This window comes from Strigops habroptila, chromosome 2 (genome assembly GCF_004027225.2).
Source record: "Strigops habroptila isolate Jane chromosome 2, bStrHab1.2.pri, whole genome shotgun sequence".
Lineage (NCBI taxonomy): Eukaryota > Metazoa > Chordata > Aves > Psittaciformes > Psittacidae > Strigops > Strigops habroptila.
In genome coordinates this window covers 59,738,083-59,752,312 of record NC_044278.2, presented here as the reverse complement: position 1 = coordinate 59,752,312, position 14,230 = coordinate 59,738,083, and the positions used below count along the sequence as shown (strand labels likewise).

The window sequence follows — 14,230 nt, the reverse complement described above, 5'->3', positions numbered from 1 at the left end:
GACGAATGAAGGTGGTTAATGTCAAAACTCAGCAGTGTGTATTTAGCAAGAGTTTAATGGAACATTTCATAAACTAAGCAAACTCTTTCTGAGGTTTTGCAGCCATTCAATGGCTCTAACCCATACACATCTTTGCTATAGGAATTTCTTTACACTAACGACCAAGGTTATACTTGATTATACATATCAGCAGATTAAAATATTGGGTTAAATTATGATGTGATTATTCACTGGCCTAAAGAAAGCACAGTGTTGCATAGGGTGTTGCAGTGAGTTCAGGGAGATGAGGCAAGGACTGGGAAACACCATCTTGAAAAATGAAGCAGATAGTGACCATTCCTACAAGTAAAGCCGTACAGCTTCATGATATATGCAAAAAGATGTAAGCAAACCCATTTAAAAAGATGTAAACAACACTCCTTGCTTCTTATTTCATACACCACTATTAGCCTGAAAAGGGCCATTATGAGAGTGCTTAGAACATATCTTGTATATCCACATATCTTCCCATTTTAGCATGGGAAAGGAAGAACTTCTCATATCTGCAATATGCATGCTAGTGGCTCCTTTGGTTCAATAGTGGTACTTGTACAGCGCAACAAAAAAATCGTGAGAGGAAAGATAAAAGTTTTAATATTTAATGGCCAGTGAAGCAGCCTACTCATCATTTACAATCACATAGATGAAATTTAACGCAGTTACTTTTTAGAGGGAAATAAAAACTAAACAAGAAAGTATTTCCAGCTGTTCTAAGGGTGATAGATGACCAGGTCCTGGCCTGCGGTCCATGGAAAAATTTCTGAAGCTTCATGCAGTATTAGGTAGTCATGTGTTTTTTGTTTCCAGCCATTTCTATGGATGTATTTCTTCACTGCAAAGAAAAGCCACAAACCAGAAAGTACCTACTGCCTGTACAGTACTCACATTATGAAATCATCCAAGCTTGCGTTCATAAAGATGTTTTACTTAAAGTCCTTCAGTTATGCCTCTTCCCTATTTCTTCCTCACACTTTTCTAAGCAAATAACACAGTGGCCATACGACTCTGACAAGGGAGGAGGGTTGCGTAGTTCTGAACAACAGAAGTGAGAGTTGCTAAACACTGTTTTATTTAAATGTCATCCTTTGTATAAAAGCACTGAAAATCAAAGCTCTTAGAAAACTGCCAGATTTGTCTGTCCACATTTACCTTCTCTTCCACTTCTTATTTTATTCTGGTTAATTAACCCACTCTGAACCAGTTGCCTTTCTGAGCTTTTACTTTGGTCACTGGACCTTTCATCTCCCATCTTGAGGATCTAAAATTATGATTATTACTCCTCTCCTTCCCCCATTTTGATTAGACAAATCAAAGAAAAATATTCTTCACAGACAGCCCAGACATCCCTGGATTCCCTCCTGACTGAATTTTCTCTACCCCTAACACTTGCACATCGGCAGTTGCTCCTCTGGATGGGTCCTATTTATTTATTATTTCCAAATCATTCTATGATTCTCAACCTTTTTTACGCTAGACCTAATTATCTTTTACCGTTAAAAAATACAAAGAGGAAAAACATTAAAGTAAGGAGTCAAATGTACTTTCAGAATAGTAAGAGCACCATATTTGTGCAGTAAATTTCATATATATGTCTTTTTACAGGTACTCATTTGATTTCAAAAAGCAGGAGAAATGAGAACAAAAGTTCAAGTGAGTTCACCAAAAATGAAACTAGAAAATCTGAACAAATAAATAAAGTGACCAGCTGGAGTGATAACATTTAATTTAAATTTGCAGGCTTCTTTTTTTCTTTTTCAGTAACATATCTCTTCCTCAACTTATTTTTCCTGAATAAACAAGGCTCAGAGATTTAACAGATGCCACAAACGGGCAAATGTGCATCTCTTCTGTGATTTGTGCAGCACTCAGATTCACTTACAGTTTTGTGTGGCTGACAGTGTTTAGCCTCACTAGAAAACTTAGGATTTCTCTAACGCCTGAGACCAGGGCAGGGTTAATGGCAAATGTCTGCTAAGTTCTTACGCTGAGTTCAGAGGTGGAGACTGATGCAGATAAGCCGGTCTGCAGTCCCTGCTTGTGAAGCGGACAAAAAAGCCCCAGAACACACCACTGTGCACAAGCATGCCAAAGCCTTTCCATTTGCTTTCAGGGGTTAGAAACCACAATTATTTTGATAGGACAGGATTCTGAAGACTGGCATGCAAATGTTCATAACAACTGTCCCACTTTGCTCCAGTTCCTGTTTATTGCTTCTTATTCTTTACAGTATCAGTAAATCCCTTCAAGGCTGCTGTTATTATTGAAGAGGGGCCCACCTGGGAATGTTTAGGTCCTTTAGTAACAGCCTTAGGCTCAAATCTCATGTCTGCTGAAGAAAGGATTCACTGCTTAAAGGAAATACTGATGACAATTCGTTAGGGCATCATAAAAAAAAATAAAAATCTGTTTTAACTCAGAAAAAGGCTGCTAGATATGTGAACAAATTTTGTAGGTTAGCCACTTACTGTACACAGACTGCAGGATACACAGTTGTCCTGTAGTCCAGTCTTTCTTTAGATGCTTGTTAAGTCCTTCAGACAAAAAAAAAAAAAAAAAGAGTTCATAATGTTTTAAATTATAATATAAATCTACTGATCTGCTATTAATACAATCCCTGTTGCTGTCTGAGGTTTGAGACACACATGTGTAATTCTTCAATGGCATTCTGCGTGTTATCTGGAAGGTCTCTCATTGCTGCTGCATCAATGCAAACCAGACTACACCCAGGCGAACAAAGGAAATTTAACTTTCATAAGTTTGTTTTAAAAATGCATTTACTTTGACTGCATTGAAGGAATCTAAAAAAAGATGAAAAGCATCTTTAGCATGCCCAAAACATCTGGTTTCATATTTTGAGACCAAAAGGAAATTGCATGAAGACTAAAATCTTGTTTTGATTTATATTATTATTGGAGGGCTGAGAAGCTGCCAGTCATAAAATAAAATTTTATGATGATAAATAAATAAGGAAAACAATCTGACAAAACATGTTGTGGAACAAAGCTGCATTTCAAGTTTAATTAACTGATAACAATGTTTATGATAGAAGAACTGTGCCACCAATTATACAGCTAGTAAATGCATGCTACCAGTGTAAAGACTGGCCTATAAAAGCCTGGCTAAAAAGGTTTCTCTTGCAGAAAAATACTTCCAAACACAAAAGAGAAGGTATTCTCCATGTAGTAAATCATGCAGCAATTAAGACCTCTTTGAAGAGGTTTATGAGTCTTTATAGATTGTATGACAATTGCTCTGCCTCAATTGCACATTGTAAATTGCACAATAGTAGTAGTTCCTGCTCTCTAATATACCTACTGATAGCGTCTGGAGAAGCTGACAGTTTAGAAATTGTTACAGGATAGATATATCTGTGTGGAGAGAAGCAAAAAATAAGCGTTTTCAGCTCTGCAGCACTTTGCCTTTTTCCAAAACCTTGTATGCAATTGTAACAAAGTGTTCCAGCAAGAAGATTATTTTAGAAACATGAAGATCAGCTGCATACTGCAGGGAGAAGTGATCCTTAATCATACATGTAAGAGTTCAGCCTCTTTTCTGGTAACAGAGGCTTGCATTTAAAATTGCTACATACTTCCAGCCCTTGTGGTTTGAAGATGCTGGGATCACAGCCATGATACGCAGTACAAATCATTAACTTTCAGTTTATGCTATACTATAATTTGCCAGTTACTATATAAAATGCAATATACAAAATACAAGATTTTGTATTACAGATATTATGAATCACTTGCTAAAATAATACTGACATTTCTGTGGATAGGTTAAAAAAGCTTGGCTCGTATTGTGAGACTACTCCTTTTTCAACTTCTGGAATAATAAACCACATTTAGGAAGCCCTGGATTTGGCTAGCTGTAGGAATCGTACATTAACTATTCAGATCACATGCCTTATCACAGCTTTTCACCCCATTAACTGTAACTGAGCACTGAACTTCTGGTCAGACTATAACCCCAGTACAAGTCCTGCTTGTCCCTTCCTATCTCCCTTTACTCCCACTTTTCGGCTCAAAAAAAAAAAAAAAAAGCCCTGTCAAAAACCCAAACAACCAAAAAAAAAGAAAACCCATTCACATTGCACATTAAATAATGTAGGAAGGAAACATTCCAAATGTTTCCCAAAAGAAAACATATAGTGACATTTGTATATATCAACAGCAAAGGTTTTCAAGCTGAGTGGAAAGATCTCCTTTGTTAAAGTCAACGCTCAGCAGCATGGTAAACATTCAAAGGAAGTCAAAGAAGTTGCAAAAAACTTCTATGGTTTTAAGGCAGGGGAAAAAAAGAAAGATCAAAAGCATTCTGAAGAATATTTGTTGTTTTAAGTAATAAGTCCGAAATACTTGGAATTTATGTTTCCCTAGGTTCTTTGTTGGTCTACATGCAATAATTCCTTCCTCATCTGTGTTTTGCTATTGCTCCTTTACCTGTCTTGTCCCCTCTTCTATTCTGCTAGAAATATGACAGTCTTCTCTGTCCTCTGGTTTGAGGCTGTTTCTTTTTTTCATAGACGCATGTAAAACTCTTTTTTTTTTCACCAGTTAGGTGAATTTGGTAAACTACACTTCTCATTATTTCTTCTGTGTGCATCCTGTCTCCAGTCCTGAAGGGAATTACTTCCGTCATGTTTTGACTCATTATCTTGAATCTTAATCAGCTGAAGAAAAAAAGCATCAGTTCCATCAGCTGATGAAAGCCCAGAGTAATGAGTCAAAACATCCTGATCGAGACTCCCAGGTGCACTGAATGGGACTCTGCAAGCTATACACATCCTCACTGCATTCTTACAATCAATTAATAAATTTCCCTCTTCTTGGCACCCCCAAAAATAAATGGCTACAGGATATTAGGTCATGTGGAAGATTATTGTCTTCCTCAGGCATTTGGTGCCCCCCTGTTGTAAATCTTCAGAAGAATAGGTTTTACAAATCTTACCAAGCTTAACTTCTTGAAAGCACATTATGAAACGATGTTGTCAAATTTGGAATGCAGTCAAATCATTGTGGTGGCCTTAAAGGTATTTTAAATATAGCTTTAATACTATAACTGACTGAAAGTTCTCAGTGATGTTTAAGCTTCGAGGAATCACATTTTCCAACTGGAAAACAAATATTTATTTTTTTTTCTCATACTGGTTGGTATCTAAGGTCTACACAATTAAAATAAGAACATGTACCTGCTAGAGGAGAAAAGCAAAAAAAAAAGTGAACACAAAATTTTGAAAAATGTAGAAAAAATAAAATTAAAAAAAGGTGGACAAATACTTCTATTTTTCCATATTCCATGATGATAGCTGTAGGTGCTTCTTGTAATAATAGCAGGTAAAAGAGTTTAACACAACAATGTATTTCTAAATAAACTGTTCCTTGAAGCTGGTACATAAACATCTGGGGAAAACCATCTGAAGCTTTCACATCCTTTTTGATTCCTTGATACCACTATACGTCCAAATAGCCATGTTGCTTCCTGCTTTCCCTTTGAGTCATAGCTATGTGGCAATCTGCACAGTAATCATACCATACAGTTATCCCTGCATTAGTGACCTCCAGGATGCATTACTGCAACTCAGACCTAGAAATTAAGCCATATGGCTTGAAAAAGCTCCACATGGGGGAAAATACGACAGAATGTCTGTTTAGCGAAGCAAATTGCCACATTTATCCACTTCAGGGTCTGCATCTTGATATTTAAACCTCTCTGTGTGATACGGGATCTCTGCCTCTCTTCCTATGAGACCACCTCCCTCTACACAGTTATGACCTGTCATGGTATCTCTGCTGCAGAGAAGGAGGAAATATGAAGTAGAAGACACAGTCTTCACAGAAGCTACATCAAAACTTCAGGTTTCACATCCTGGTGACAAAATGTAGCAGAAACTGCAGATCTACCTCAGAACTCATGGCCCAGTGAAAAGCTCATCTCTGACTTGTCTTTCCCTTCACCCACACAAACGTGAATCAAGCTGTTTTTCATCTAAACCACTACGAAAGAGAAATTGTTATTGTCATGATGATGAATAAGAAGAGTGGAAGAAAGGAGGATGTGTGGATCACAAGGATCTCATCTGGGGTGACATTAAAAGAAGTTAAACAAAATTAAAATGAATTTCAAAATATCCTGAACAAATTTCCTGGATGCCGATACATTATATTTTGTGGAAAACTTTGCTTACTTGTCTGTAACTCTCCCCAGCATCTTCCATTAATGATCTTTTTCTGAGCTAACATCATGTTCAAGCCAAATCTTCATTGTTCTCTGATCTGACCACTACTGTGCTAGAAAGAAGAGACGGAATAAATAAGAATGCAAAGTACAGAGGAAACTCCACTTAAAAAGCGTGAGAAATCAAGCATAAGCACTGTAGAAATGCAGCACACAATTGTAAGGATAAAGGTAAAAAAATGTCCTCAAGGCAATCAGGAGATTTGAATTTGTGGGACATAGTGCTGACGATAGCTGAATAAGACTGCCATCATCTAAAATTTAATAAATATTATTGCTAGCAATGTCATTGCTATTGTATGTATTATTTAAAAAATTAAGGTTATAATAACAGTAGGGTTTTTCACATGTTAAGCATTACAATAAGCAGTATATAAGAATCAGAAAGCAGAAGTAAGGATAGAAAAAGGCTTGGCCTTTTACAGATTTTTTTTTTTACCCTGATTTACATTCTGTGTCATCGCACTGGCTGTTGTGACATTGCATATTTAATCAGGCTAGAACTGGCCGCTTTTAACTAGAATAGGATCTGAGACTGCTAATTTACCCTTGCTATTGGCTTCACAGGCTCTTACTGCAGCCTTATGACTTGGTAACAGGGGTCATCACCTGACTGAGATCCCAGCTACGTACCTATGGTTTGACAGTCTTTGACACCTGGATATTTCACTAGGTGATTAAACCAGTCCAAGCAATTCTTGGATGACCATATATGTTTCTAGATGTGCAAACCTCAGCACTGACAGGTAGGGTGTAAGTCTATCTATCTGGGCTCCTGGTGTTATAGTGGCTCAGAGTACTTTTAGCTCAGCCATATGATGGTTTTCAGTCCCAGAATTATAAATCCACAAAGATGGTTTGCAGCCACACCTTTCCACTCCTTACCAGATAGGGCTGTCCTATTACTAAATTTAGGCTTAGCTTAAGTACGTACCTGTGTCATTTGCTGGGAAATCAGTTGGGTTTAAGTATCTTGGTGCATCCTATTGCTTTTGCCTTAGTATTGCTGAGTATTGCTGCAGTTAGAGTGTTCCACCTGTGTCACATCTACCTGTTGCAACAGGCATCTCTTCTTTGGTCCTTTCAAGTGCTTTCTTACTATGCTTTTTAAAAACTGAAACGAAAAAAAAAAAAAGCCCTCGCACACGATAGGCACTGATACCAAATCATCTCTTTGTAGGTAAAACTTAAAAAATATTTACAGGAGACAAATGAAGATATGTTTTTACTTGTCAGTGTCTCAGGGTAGAGACTAATACTACACACTCCTACAGGCAATATAGTTAAATTACTAATATTTGCACGGAACAAAATATCTTTCTTCAGATAAATTCATTGTGTTTATAACTCAATAATTAGATGTATGAATATACCTAACAACCACAGCAATGAAGAGAGAGCAATTTAGTGTTGTTAGTCCCCTTGATACTGTCTGGGTGGCAGCAGGTGTTACAGTTGGGACTACTAAATAGATAATATGTCTTCACACATGGGAATGTGACAGCATACAGAGCAAAAAGCATGCCTCATGGAAGATGCTTCATTTTTTTCTGCAGTTGAAAACAAAGTAATGTGGATCTCAAAAAGGGGAAAATGCTGTGAAAGAAAGGTAAATAATTGCCCCTCTGGGTTTTCATACACAATCTACCTCACATATGCAGCAATGCCTGAAGCTAATCTCTCAGTACTTTTTGTAGCTCCAGTTAGAGTGATATTTGGCAGCTGCTAGATGAATCTGGCTTATCTGTTGCCAAATGCGTGCAGTACGTGTGTGTGGCAACTGCTATCTTCACCAAAAAAAGATTGGCTCAACAGTATTTGTCACATTTTCCTTCTACTGTTTCTACCCTCAGGAATGTAACTTTTCCCTGTTGTTAACCGTTTTATTTTTTCAGTCTTTATCTGGCTACGGTAATGTATGCTGAAGTGGTGCACTGTCCCATTAGACCTGCAGTTTGTTCCCAAGTCCAGTGGCTTCTCTGCATGCATCCCCAAACTTGACTTGGCTTAAAACCACTTACCTGATTTTCCTTTTTTCCCAGAAGACTATTGCTTTTAGAAGTTGCCTACAATTCTTTTGCTTTTTCTGTTTTTCTCCTTACTGAAGAGTAGACTCTGGTAACACAAAGAACAGCTCACTCACCTACAGGGCTTACCACCATAGCTCTGCCTGTCCTGCTGCTCAAACCAGTGGGTTGCCAGTATGCAATCAATGTGGTCCCCAGCCCACTTCTGGCTCTGTGAAAACAGTGCATTGAAGCTAGGAAGGCACATCCATTTTGTATAGACTTTTATATTCTGGAAATGCCAGGCCTGTATTTTGACCAAATTTAGTAAGCAATGTAGAGGCTTGGAACAACCATCTCTGCCCATTATAGGTACATAAAATAGGCCACAGGAATCACGTTTTAAAAGTGACTATCCTTGTCCCTAGTAGAGAGCTTGGGGTAGTTATCTCAAATGTAGATACTTTAAATTTGACTGATGCCCTTCTTGTGTTGGCTTGGCTCAAGCCCTAAGATTTGTCAGGATTACTAGGTATGCTAATTCACACCCTGGCATTGCAGTAGACCAGAAAAGCTGCAGAGACCCTCCTGTGTACTCCTCTGAGTACTGAGAAAAAGAAAGGTCCTGTGTCTCATGGGCTCAGGGCAAGGGATTTTCCCCAGGCATCAAGGGGAAATAGAATCAAACAAATCTGCCAAAATTATCGGTTTCTGAATTTCAAATGTTGGCAGACTTGTTAGTTTTTATGAGTATGAAAAGGCCACCTGGGGTCAAAGCAAGGCCTTTGCAAGTAGTCTATCTTTCTCAGTAAAGTATACCTAGGGAACAGAGTATAAGAAATTAAGCAAATCCAGTTTCTCTGGCTAAGTCCTGTGCTGGAAACAAATACCGGGAAGTCCTCTGCATCAACTTCCCTTGAAGCTTTCTTTCAGCTTTCCTCATTTTCAGAGGCATCCACAGTTCCAGAGGCTGAAGCTGGTGTAATAATGGATATCTCAATATTTTTTAAGGCCAGAAATTTGAGATTCAGAACTAATACTAAAGATAAACCATCGCAAGGTCATACTCTTTCCAAATTTCATCATTAGAAGCCTGACTAAGGAAAATTGAGTGCAAGTATCATTCCATAGCATTTTCACAATGCTTAATCTTTTTAACCTCTAGGACTAAAATAGTTATAATGCAGATGACTTCTTAGTGATACCCATTAACCACAGCAGCAAACAGTTCATAAAAAAGAACTGTAACGGAGAAAAATAGCAGGTTTTTGTAGGAGTTATCAGACTATATTAAACAATTTTATCTCAGCTTTTCCAATGCAGATGACTAGCAAACATTTTTCCAGAGCTTTCTTGCTACTATTAACACACTGACAAAAAGTGTGTTAAAAGAACTACATACAATAAATTGGAGTACTGGTGAAAAATAATGAGATTAATATTAATTCATTTTAAAATGTGGGTGATAAAAAGATATGTTTGCCAAACAGATAAAAAGGCAAGCTGATGAAGGGAAAAGTATTTTTAGGAGAGCACCACTAAAGTCTGTGTCTGATCTTTTATGAGACTGAACCCCTCTTGAAAGGTGTATTGAATACTCATGAGATCACCACTGTCCGAGTTGGTCCTCAAGGATGTGGGCAAGCAGAGCAACAGCACATACCTTGTTCTTACAGTTTTTGGCACTTGTCCTTGTGTCACATTTATAAATGGCTGCCATGAACAATAAACAGGTTATCTTGCCTCTTCCATTCCAGTGTTCCTGCTTGTCAGCAAAACTGTGTGCAAACTTAGTGCACTCCAATCAGCTTAATCCATGTATTAAATGTTCACATGCAAGTTCACAGGCCTCACATTCACATGCACAATGGCTCTTTCTCACCCAAAACAAGAGGCCTAATCTCAGGCCTCCTGTGGTTATTGGATCAGCTCTCACAACTCAGATCCTGAGGTGAAGTAACATCCTCATGTATTGAAGTAGAAGATAGCTATGACTCGGGTCCTGAGAAGGAACAGTTTCTGATCATGCTGTCTACATAAAAAAGTCTGTCCTGGAAGCCACTCTCGTATAAACAAATTATTTCCTCCCAGTACTCTAGTAAACTGGTATACACTGAAGTTTGTCTATGGAAAGAGATCTGAAAAGCTGTTGAACAAGTCCAGCAAATACAGAGCTAAGCTGATCCCTCTCACGTATCAAGAAGTAACTGTGTGTCACTGTGTGAACTTTCCATTGTAATGAGCCTATCTGAAATCACAAACGAACAGTAAGTAAGATTCTGCACTTAACAAAGTCAATGGGAGCATTTTCATCGATGTCAATGGGAACGTTTACATTGATTTCAATGGAAGGAAGATTGGACCACCAATGGATAGATATAATTCTCCCAGAAACGAATCTAAAGTACAATAAAACCTGTAGGAATGCTCCAGACCTTCTTTGCTTGAGCTTGCATATGTTTCAGAGGTTCTGACATCAGTGTTTTAAAAATGTGATGCAGTATTCTTTGTATAGTATTCAGGCCTATTGTCTACTCTCTTATTTTTACATAGAACCCACTATAAGCAGCTGCATTTCATCACTTCTATCTCAAGGATGTTGGTTCAGTTCAGGTAGGCTTTTACATTATTTGAATAATGTATATCATGCATGGAATGTAAGTTCAAATAATCCGTGCAAGAAAACCCTCTTCCCTTGTATACAAGGACTGATCACAAGGTTAAGAAGGGAAAAAAATAAAGGCTTATATCTGACTTTGAAGATTTTAAACAGAATATACATATAAGCTGTCTTAAGAAGAAAAGGTAGACATCTGATTAGATTAATGAATTTGTATAATTAAACGTGTATAAATCTTACAAGATAAAGATGTTGTGGACTTCACTCTTTCTTAACAAAGAACCTGTCCTGTTCAGTCAATGCCATCTAAGTATAAGATAATAATGAAAACCACACACATAGTAAAAATCACCCTTTTTTCTGCAAGCAGTTTTAAATAAAGCTCTTCAGAGGCATTCACATGTTGTAGGACCTAGAGACGGCTATCTGCATCTGAATCATTTCAGAGAGCTTAACTTATCTCTGTAGATTGGGGATGAAAGTTTAAAAAATAAAAGAGAAAAGAAAAAAAGAGCACTAAAAAGAACACTGAACATTTTTTTCCCTTTTTGTTTTTCTCAGAATGTATGAACTGATTTTGCTGAAGACTGTGAGCGTCTTTAGCACAAAGCAAGAAGCAAAGCGGATATTCTATCCCCCCCATCCTTCCCAGACAGCCTTGGCAATTCCCCAGGAAGAGTGCTCTCCGTGTTTCTATTACATGTCAGCTTCATTCATCCTTTTTTTCAGCATTGCATTTTACAGACGGTGTACCATAGAAAGCATGGTTATGTGTCCATACAGTTAATAATTACCCATGCATTGCCTCTGAAAAAAACATGCATGGATGCATCAAGTTTGGCCAGGGACAGTCATAGGTTTTGAATAGATCTGAACCACCTGTGGGCCCCAGGACATGCCATCAAGCTTTGGCAGACTTTACTAATGAATCCTATCGTAGTTGAAGGTAGGCCAGAACAGAGAAGCCTGACTGCTTGTTTTGTCTTTAGTAAGGCATTAAAATGATGCCGGTAGTAGAAGTAAAGAAGCAGAACTAATAAACATCAGGTTGGAAGAAAGCAGAGCTGCAGCTATAGATTTATTCCTGGGAAAGGCTCTATCAACAGTGTGAGAGCCATGTGAATGAGAAGATTTTCTTAATGGACAGTGACCATCTTTCAGACTGTGACCTTGTCAAGACAGGATTTCATTTCACATTTTAAACAAATGATTTTGTGCAGCCTCACATCATATTTTAAGCAGGAAGGCAAGGAGGATTTTAATTGGTGAAAAGCTGAATTTCACCAGAAAAACGGATGTAGAAGCAATTATTTAGCTATGCTGTGTACATGACCTTAATATAACAGGGAGAGAATGTTCTTACAAGTTCTGCTAGTACTAGACATTTAGGAAACCTGGATACAACTGGCATTTCATCATCTTCATTTATATTTCAGTTCTAGACTTTGCAGTGTCAGAAATCCCCCTAATGAAAAGCAGTAGGTAGCTAGCAATACTGCACAGCTGGATGGCTCTCATGGTGGTCACTCCTTTAAAAGTACATACACACATGCACAGGGAGGCTCCCCCCAAAATTCCCCTTTATAATTCCAAGCAGAACTGACAAAGTCCTTATTTTATCAATTAATGGTTTCTAATCTGCTAGAACTAGAAATCTGCACTGACATTAATTCACCTGCAGACTTCCCATTGTTTTGAATGGGAATTGTGCAGGGAAGTCAACTGCAGGGAAGGACGCTTCATAGCAGTTTAAATGAAATGAGTTTCTGTCATGAAAAAGTGAAGACTGAAGCCAGTCTACGCCAAGAAGAGCACGTCAACATCCTGACTGAGAGCTGACATGAAAAGACGGAACATCAGGTGCAATAGTAATTTTTCAGTTTTAAGAGACAGATTAAATGCTGAGAGCAGCTGGCAAAATGATAGAGATTATTTACAAGGTTTTTTGTTTCTTTTCTGGAACTGGGTCCTGTTCTGAAGGTCAAGAGACAGACCTTGCTGCTGCTCAAAAAGAACTTTCTGGAGGCAAGATAGAGTCCGTGGCACTGGTAAAGCTTAGTGTTTTAGTTTGATGTTTGTATAACACCTGCTCTGCTACCAGCCTTACAGACCTTCTACTGGAAAAAGGCAGGCTGAACATATCTGGTCTTTTCAGTAGAAGTTTCTCCTCTCACTCCCAGTATTCCTTCTGGGGCACTGAGTTTATTTCCTGAAGGAGAAGTTATTGGGCTCAGATTTAATGAACCCCGGAGGATCAGCTGCTGTCCACAGACTATCCACAGGAGTGCTCTGCAGCTGAATGGATGAAGATTTTCCAGTGAAGAGCTTCTTGCAGTGGTAGACCCTTCTCCCTGTCCACACAAACTACAATGGGAAGAAAGTGAAGAGCTGCAAATGAATTTGGGTATCGCACTACCTTTCAGGGGGAAAAGCAATACATATTTGTCCTCGGATCAGATGATGGTACAGCTCTTGCCCTAGCCTCAACTCACAGGCCTTTGTGGTGAGATCAAAGAGGACCTAGGAACTACACAAGTGTGATAAAGATTGGATGTTTCTTAATCATTCTTGGATGATGTTATAGGCAACTTCAGCTGAAGGTGTGTGAAACTGTTTGGCCCTCAGGAAGAAAAAAGCTTTCTATGTCTTCATGGTTGTCAATATTATGCATATATGATTATTTTGCATGGTATGCATGTGACTGTCTCTTTTACATGACTGGTGACTGTGAAGATCTCAAGCTCCATTTTCAATTTAGGCTTCCATTTCCCTTGGATTAATTTTGTTCCTACTAATCTAGAAAATGAAGTCATTCCAAAATAAAAAAACTCAGCTCACATTTTACCATTTTTCACTGTCCTCAGTTCCACACAAGCTCCTGAAAAAGTTTGTTAACTAATTCTACTTTTCACCCTCAATATTCTAGTGATTGACTGAAAAAAGAGAAAAAAAAAAGAACACTGGTAATGATGTGTTGTGTTTTGAACCTAAGGTATAACCAGCTATCAATTTTTTTGTTTTGTTTTTACTATAGTAATTCTGTTTAGCAATTTTATGAACTTAGCTTTTTGCAATGATATCAAGTTGTGAGGTCCTACTTTCTCAAAATCAGCCCCCCTTTAATGTTTCACATAAAACATCTCAAGATTACCCTACTTTTCATAAAAAAAATTCTTAAATGGATCCTGAGAAATGGAAGTCAAAAGTCTTTTTCTAAGTATAGTTCCATGGTACAACCAGGAAAAAGAAAACCAAACAGAGTTAAGACATCAAATTTAAAATAGCACAAATAAATAAATAAACCTCACAAATAAACCAAAACCTTATG

General features: G+C 37.9%; 1 long non-coding RNA gene across 1 annotated transcript; it reads right to left on the bottom strand.

The window, feature by feature from the left end:
• Window positions 1-748: 748 nt before the first annotated feature.
• LOC115604248 lies at window positions 749-7,384 on the bottom strand. The gene is made up of 4 exons (XR_003990189.1): window positions 7,211-7,384; window positions 6,227-6,329; window positions 2,505-2,570; window positions 749-871 (listed from the first exon to the last, which is right to left on the bottom strand). It is a non-coding gene; the product is annotated as an uncharacterized LOC115604248 (long non-coding RNA).
• Between the last annotated feature and the right edge of the window lie 6,846 nt (window positions 7,385-14,230).